Consider the following 9,197-nt stretch of genomic DNA (forward strand, 5'->3'; position numbering starts at 1 on the left):
AAAAATAAAATACTTTAAGAAAACAGTAACATTAAAATAATTATCTCCTATATAAACTCTGAATAACTTAACAAAACAATAGGAAGAGAAATAGGATAGAATAGTGTGCCAGAGTGTACCCTCAAGCTAGAGAACTCTAACCCAAGACAGTGGAAGACCATGGCACAGAGGCTATGGCACTACCCAAGACTAGAGAACTGTGGTTTGATTTTGGAGTGTCCCTCTCTTAGAAGAGCTGCTTACCATAGCTTCTACCCTTACCAAGAGGAAAGTGACCACTGAACAATTACAGTGCAGGAGTTAACCCTTTAGGTGAAGAAGAATTGTTTGGTAAACTCAGTGTTGTCAGGTGTGTGTGTGTGTGTGGACAGAGGAGAATATGTAAGAAAACGCCAGACTATTAGGTGTGTGTGTGTGTGTGTGTGTGGTATGAAAAGAAAAATGAATCGTAACCAGAGAGAAGGATCCAGTGTAGTAATGTCTTGCCAGTTAAAGGACCCCATAACTCTCTAGCGGTGGTTGGTGCCTGTCCAACCTCGATGATAACAACGACTACACACATCTCAGAATAAGAGTTACGCAACAAAGGCAAAAGACCCCTTTGGCCGGCCCCTCCCTCAAACGGCATTACCAAAGTCAAATTTCCTGTTCTCTCGATCGAAAACACTAATGCCTAACCGCTAGCTCTTGAACTTTAGATTGGGTTTTTTTCCCCCTCGCCTAATCCCCAATCCATTGCACCGTAATAGATTGGTTTCCGTTACTCGTAATACCTTCCTGATGTGCCTCGTCCGAGCCCCTGTTATCGGAAAATCATTTTCGTAAGATTCTTTTTCACTTTAGGTTATTTTGGGGAGATCTCCAAAATGGCTGTGAAAAGGGTATTTTCGGTTGTAGTTTAAAGGCTGTTTGCACTTGAACGGAGATTAATTGGCGTTTAAGCTTCTTTGTTTGTTTGGCCGTAGGTGTCACTTCTTGGGTTTTTGTTGGTGATACGTTTGTTTGAAGTAGATATTTGTTTGTGTATATTGGGTTAACATGTGCATCAATGTTTGGCATAAGAATTTCTCGTTATGGCATTGTTTTTTTTTATGAGGTTGGTGAGTTTTAAACTTATTGCTATTATTATTTAAGATTTGGAAGATGCTCACGAATGGCAGAGGCAAGGGGCTGTGAAAATGTCCTAGCTAACACGACAATACCCTAGAGACTCATCATACAATATGTACATGTGATCAGCACCCAAGCTCCTTCTTCACCCAAGGTAGGACCAGGAGAGACTGGAAATGGTTGCTGATGACTCAGCAGATAGACCTCTAGGCTCTCCCTTAGCTAACAAGGATGGTAAAGTTGCACGCACTACACGGAATTAGAGAGCTTGAGCGGGACTCGAACCCCAGGCCGACAGATTACCAGTCAGGGACATTTTCAATTGGTTACAACAGGAATGACTCTCCTAGAATATTGTTAGGGATTGACCATTATGAAAGATAATAATTTGCAGTTGATAGTATAGTCTGAGAAGATCTTAAGAAAATTCTTATAAAGAGGAGATGGTTCAGCCTCGAGGAATTGTAGATTGGAGTCTCCCCTCCGTCACCTTCATCCTTTTCCTTTGCCCTGCCCCCTCACCCCAAAGAGAGAGAGAGAGAGAGAGAGAGAGAGAGAGAGAGAGAGAGAGAGAGAGAGAGAGAGAGAGAGAGGCTTGGTCGCCTCTAATATAAGAAGAGCAAGTTGCTGATTATCCTTGACCCACATCCTATTCAAAACCATCAACAAATAAAAGTTGCTGGTCATCCTCAACTCACATCCTATTCCAAACCATCTATAAATAAAAGTTGCAAATTATCCCATAACCTAAATCCCCTACAAATGTAAGAAAAAAAAATACACACCAACACCTACAGGCTGCAAGTTTACAGGAGTCCGTGCCTAATTGTTATGGTCAGGCAATCTGAAACAACAACAACAACGAATTGTAGATGTAAACACGAAGCTTCAAACGACACACACACACACACCTTGCGTAAATATCAGCTGTGCCTCATCCCATTGATTATGCTGATAGCCTCTGCAACGGCCCATCCCAAACATTTCTGTCAACAGCTGTGAGGGGTATCCTCTTGGTAATGTCTTAGTTAAACACTCGGCAGGAAGTTGCTGTTGGTCTTCTTGCTGTGGAGAGAGTCACAGTTATTCTTGATTGTAGGCAATTGTGGTTTTCTTATGTTGCTGTTGTTGTTTGTTGTTTATAGTATTGGGACACATGTTTTATTCAAGATTAACATTTTTAGGTTTGGATATTGGTAGATATTGAAACTAAATAATGATTTTGAAAGTTTTTTTATGAAATCTAATTGTTTTATTTGTTTATTATTCTGTGTCTGTCTGTGGACAGGATTACATCAAAACTACTTGACGGATTTGGATGAAATTTTTACCACATGTAGATCTTGGGTCATGGACGACCCCTTTAAATTTTGGAGATGATACGGATCCGGATTCTACCTTCGGATATGCATTTCTTGCCATCTAGTCAGCATATGGAAAGGGAGATTTACTGTCCATAGACTTTAGTCAAATGATACAATAGAATCATCCATGGTCAGCATATGAAAAAAAGGAGTGTTTCGTCCGCAGACTTTAGTAAAGTGTTGTCAATATTCAATAGGGGAGGTCTGGAATCAGGGATTGCTGTTGTTATAAGTACTTTTAAGCGTTATTGTTTTTGTTGATATTTTCAATTTAACTTATGCATATTTTTATTTTTCTAATATTTTAAATGATGAGTCAACAATATTAGAAATAATTATATTGGCGTTATTAGTACTAATGATGTTAAAATAACGTTATTAATAATGAAATATCATATACACTTAGAACCTCACTGGAACTCCAATGTTCATCTTTCATTCAAGAACTACAGCATCAACAACAACAAATGCAACTGTTTCGATTCCCTTGTAGGACAAAGGCCTTAGACATGTCTTTATTCATGTCTGGGGTTTGGCCAGTTTTCATCACCATGCTGGCCACTGGAGTGGTGATGGAGGAAGATATTAGTGATTGCTCACAGCAAACCAACCTAGTATGGTTGTCCCCGACTAGTACAGCTATTTTGATCAAGGTGAGACGCAAATCCTTTCACCACGTTAAGGTGTCCATGACTAGAGAAGAAATAGGGGAAGAAGTCCGACAGTGTATATATATATATATATATATATATATATATATATATATATATATATATATATATATATATATGTATATTTATTTATATGTGTCTGTATATATGTATAGATGTGTGTATGTATTGATATGTATATATACAGTATATATATATATATATATATATATATATATATATATATATATATATATATATATATATATATATATATATATATATATATATATATATGATAACCCTCATCTCCCGATTATAGCATAAAATACCAGAAAACGGCCACTCTAGAGTTGACAAGGGATTCTTGAAAACAGCATCGAGGCGACAGGAAATTAATACCCAGAGACGGAAACAATTTTTTTTGGGGGGAAGAGAGAAATTTTTTAATTACCTGCCAGCGCTGGCATGGCTTAAGGGAGAGATTCAATACTGAAATGGAAAAAGCTATTAGAATAATGGCGCAATAATGCCAAGGGGATTAGCGGGCCATTGCTCTGTGTGTGTAAGTGCCAGATTTGATTTGTCTTAAGTGCTTGTTTTGCAAGTTGAGCGGAATGTTTTGGTCTTATCTTTTGAGTGGGGAGAGGATGGGATTTCCATTATAAAAGATGAGTGGGAATACTTTAACGCGGTGAGAGGGTTTGTGTATCGCCATGATCTGCAAGGCTCTACTAGTCGGGGTGATGCAGACTAGCTTGGTTTGCTGTGAGCTATCAGACAAAAGTCTCCCACCATCACTTATCTGACGTGGCCAGCGTGGTGATAAAAAATGGTCAAATCCCAGACATGACTAAGGACGTGTCTGAGGACTCTGCCTTCCAGTGGACTAGGTATGGCTGCATCTGCTGTTGTTGTTTTTGTTCTTATTCTATGAGGATAGACAAAATGCATTGCCGTAGAAAGCTAGGATGAAGGATGTATTAGATTAAAAGGTCGAGCGAAAACTCCAGTAAAAAAGCTTTACCCTTTAAATAGGCAAGTTGTGTTGTGTCATAATGTATTAAATTTCTTGGATTTTAGAATGCATTGATAGGATAGAGTTGGTAGTCTCTTGCCTTGTTCCACGGAAGGTCAAGCGGTTTATGGGATGTTGTGACCAACCATTGAAGGATTAACCAGATCCTTCGTTTCTTGACTTCATTGATTAAGATTACTGATGTATGTGCAAATGTAAATATATATTTAATTATCTCTCTCTCTCTCTCTCTCTCTCTCTCTCTCTCTCTCTCTCTCTCTCTCTCTCTCTCTCTCTGTATGTATATATATATATATATATATATATATATATATATATATATATATATATATATATATATATATATATATATATTATTATTACTATCCAAGCTACAACCCTAATTGGAAAAGCAAGATGCTATAAGCCCAGGGGCTCCAATAGGGAAAAATAGCCCAGTGAGGAAAGGAAATAAGGAAATAAATAACTTAAGAGAACAAATTAACAATAAATCATTCTAAAAAAAGTAACAACGTCATAACAGATATGTCATATACAAACTACTAACAACGTCAAAAACAAATATGTCATATATAAACTATAAAAAGACTCATGTCCGCCTGGTCAACAAAAAAGCATTTGCTCCCACTTTGAACTTTTGAAGTTCTACTGATTCAACAACCCGATTAGGAAGATCAGTCCACAACTTGGTAACAGCTGGAATAAAACTTCTAGAGTACTGCATAATATTGAGCCTCGTGATGGAGAAGGCCTGGCTATTAGAATTAACTGCCTGCCTAGTATTACGAACAGGATAGAATTGTCCAGGGAGATCTGAATGTAAAGGATGGTCAGAGTTATGAAAAATCTTATGCAACATGCATAATGAACTAATTGAACGACGGTGCCAGAGATTAATATCTAGATCAGGAATAAGAAATTTAATAGACCGTAAGTTTCTGTCCAACAAATTAAGATGAGAATCAGCAGCTGAAGACCAGACAGGAGAACAATACTCAAAACAAGGTAGAATAAAAGAATTAAAACACTTCTTCAGAATAGATTGATCACCAAATATCTTAAAAGACTTTCTCAATAAGCCAATTTTTTGTGCAATTGAAGAAGACACAGACCTTATATGTTTCTCAAAAGTAAATTTGCTATCGAGAAACACAACTAAAATTTTGAAAGAGTCATACAAATTTAAAGAAACATTATCAATACTGAGATCCGGATGTTGAGGAGCCACTGTCCTTGACCTACTTACAATCATACTTTGAGTTTTGTTAGGATTCAACTTCATACCCCATAACTTGCACCATGCACTAATTTTAGCTAAATCTCTATTAAGGGATTCACCAACCCCAGATCTACATTCAGGGGATGGAATTGATGCAAAGAGAGTAGCATCATCTGCATATGCAACAAGCTTATTTTCTAGGCCAAACCACATGTCATGTGTATATAGAATGAAAAGTAATGGGCCAAGAACACTACCCTGTGGAACACCGGATATCACATTCCTACACTCACTATGGTGCCCATCAACAACTACTCTTTGAGATCTACTACTTAAAAAATCAATAATAATGCTAAGAAACGACCCACCCACTCCCAACTGTTTCAGTTTGAAAACAAGGGCCTCATGATTAACACGGTCAAAGGCAGCACTAAAATCAAGGCCAATCATACGAACTTCCCGACCACAATCAAGGGATTTCTGTACTGCATTGGAGATTGTAAGAAGGGCATCACATGCTCCAAGGCCTTTACGAAAACCAAATTGCAAACTAGGGAATAGATGATTACCTTCAGCAAACCTATTAAGACGTTTTGCCAGAAGACGTTCAAAAACTTTAGATAATATGGGAGTTATGGAAATTGGGCGGTAATCAGAGGGACTTGAGCTACCACAAACACATTTACATAGAGGAGTAACATTACCAATTCTCCAACAAGTGCTAAAAGCTCCTCTTCTTGCTAACTTGCGCAAAATAACAGATAACTTTGGAGCTAAGAAATCTGCTGTCTTTATAAAAAACAAAGGAAAAATACCATTTGGGTCTACACCTCCATAAGCATCAAGGTCCATCAACAGAGCTTTAATCTCACGAGATCGAAAAGCTAAACTAGTTAGTTTAGCCTCAGGAAAACAGGAATGAGGAAGTTCAAGTTTTTCATTACTCTGTTTACTGTCAAAAACATCAGCCAAAAGGGTTGCCTTTTCCTTTGGACAGTGAGTGACTGAGCCATCTGGTTTAAATAAAGGAGGAACTGTTGCATCTACACCAAAGAGTGCAGATTTAAGGGTAGACCACCATTTATGTTCCTGAGTTGTACCAGAAAGTGTTTCTTTTATGATTAAATTGTACTCCTTTTCAGTTGAGGCATAAACTCTCTGAGCAAAAGCTCGAAGCTGAGTATAGTTGTTCCAGGTCAAATCTGATCTGTTACCCTTTCAAAGGTGATAGGCCTCCTGCTTCTCCAAATAAGCACGTCTACAATCATCATTGAACCCCGGTTTGTCCTTCATTCGGTACCTTAGCACACGAGAAGGGATACGCCTATCAATTATGTTGACTAGATTCTCATTCAAAGAGACAACAGGATCTACACTATTATATAATTGTGACCAATTCAAGGACAAAAGATCATGCAAAATCCCATTCCAGTCTGCTTGGGATTTCATATAAATTTTACAGGAATATGATATATCAGGGACAGGCTGCTCAGTCTTCACTAATAATGAAATCAAGGCATGATCAGAAGTCCCGACTGGAGAACCAACCTTACTAGTTATAACGCCAGGGGAGTCAGTGTATACGAGGTCCAAGCAATTACCAGACCTGTGAGTAGCTTCATTTATGATTTGCTCACAGCCTGATTCAGAGGCAAAGTCTAAAGCTCTTAAGCCATGGCGATCGGTAGGAGAGATAGAACTTAACCACTCCCTATGGTGAGCATTAAAATCACCAACAAAGACAAAAGAAGCCTTTCTATCATCTTCTTGTATCTTAGCCATAATGGTAAGAAGACAATCGAAGATAGAATCATCCATGTCTGGATTCCGGTAGATCGAACACAAATAAAAGTTGTTATGCCTGCCACAAACTTTTATTACCTGAATCTCATGACATCCACATTGATAGCATATATATATATATATATATATATATATATATATATATATATATATATATATATATATATATATATATATACACACACAGTATATTCATCAACAAGACATCATAATGAATTCCAGTTAGGAGAAAGATGACTTGGATAAGTATCGTGAAAAAAAATCACCCGTGCCTCTGATAACCTTACCAGTAATTTATTATTGTCGAGTGTGGTGGGTCAAAGTCCATTTGTATCAGATAAGCTACCCTGTGTCCAACAGACTCTCTGAGAGTAAGAGTATCAGACTTTCTGGCCTTTTGTCATTGCCTTTGAGGACGAGAACTCTTGCAGGGAGTGGTGAGAGAAGTGAATGCTCTAGTGCTTGGACGATGATTGAAACTGATAGACGAGAATGATCATGCATGGTAGGTAAATCAGTTGTTGCTTTGGGGATGATACTGTCTTGGTTACACACCTTGTGTTTTGTTAGGATTCAACTTCATACCCCATAATTTGCACCATGCACTAATTATAGCTACATCTCTATTAAGGGATTCAGCAACCCTAGATCTACATTTAAGGGATGGAACTGATGCAAAGAGAATAGCATCATATGCACATGCAACAAGCTTGTTTTCTAGGCCAAACCACATGTCGTTAGCTCTCCGGCTTTCAGAGTATATATATGTGAAGTAGGTAGCCCTTGCCCTGTTCTGTGTCAGTTGGTACCTAGTGCGTCTTGTTAACTGTGAGGCTACATATCTCATCCTTTGGCCAGCACGTGTACAGTATACTGCTATACGGTGTTCTTGGAGAAGTGGTGATGGTTCATATTTGCATGACCTAAACATCCGAAATACTAGATATGATGATATATATATATATATATATATATATATATATATATATATATATATATATATATATATATATACATATATATATACACACATACATATATATATACATATATATACATATTTTTTTAGGGTATGCAATCGTAATTACAACATTACAATTAAAGTTCGAGTGTACCAGAGTATGATTATTCGTCTACCCTACCCGAGGGACGAGGAGACTGCATATTCATACAACAAGCAATGCCGCTTAGCGGGATTGGATATATATATATGTATATATATATATATATATATATATATATATATATATATATATATATATATATATATATATATATATAGTGTCACACTTGGTCTTTATTAAATAGCAGGTATGTTTGCCTTTAATCATAGTACAAACAATGATAGTAATATGAAGTGGAATCCCGTGAGAAGAATGAACATAATTTCCTATTGCAAAGTTTCCATAACATAATTTTGTACAAAATAGAACACAAACCTAGATACCAGTAATATCCTGTCTCAGTTGTTTAATTCCGACTTGATTAACTGTAGAGAGCACGTATTTGGCAAGTCTTATAGATACTTTATTTACCCAAATATGCATTATTGACAATTTCTCCTACATAAAAGAGAGTTTCCAACGTCTTTGAATACAGACTGTGATGGAGATACATACAACAACAACGGCAAGAAATACAGCTATTTTAGTCCATCGCAGGACCAAGGCCTCAGTCATAACTTAATCCATGTCTTGGGTTTGGCCAGTTTTCATCACTACACTGGCTAACTGCTGATTGTTGATGGTGGTGGATTTTGGTCTGATCGCTCACAGCAAACCAATCTACAGTAGAGCGGGTGGCCCTGACTAGTGTGGAGCTTTTAGTGGGGCAGATAAGTGAAACAATCGTTCATTTGATGATACAAGCATGAAATTTGGCATAATTATTTATTTTGCATTAGATTTTGAAAAAAAAAGTGCTAGCCACTTGAAATTCCAATATGGCGGCCATTTTCCAAGATGGCCGCCATATGGTCCTTTTTAAGGCAGAATATTTCAGTACTACGTGCC

Source organism: Palaemon carinicauda, chromosome 25 (assembly GCF_036898095.1).
Source record: "Palaemon carinicauda isolate YSFRI2023 chromosome 25, ASM3689809v2, whole genome shotgun sequence".
NCBI classification, from domain to species: Eukaryota; Metazoa; Arthropoda; class Malacostraca; order Decapoda; family Palaemonidae; genus Palaemon; species Palaemon carinicauda.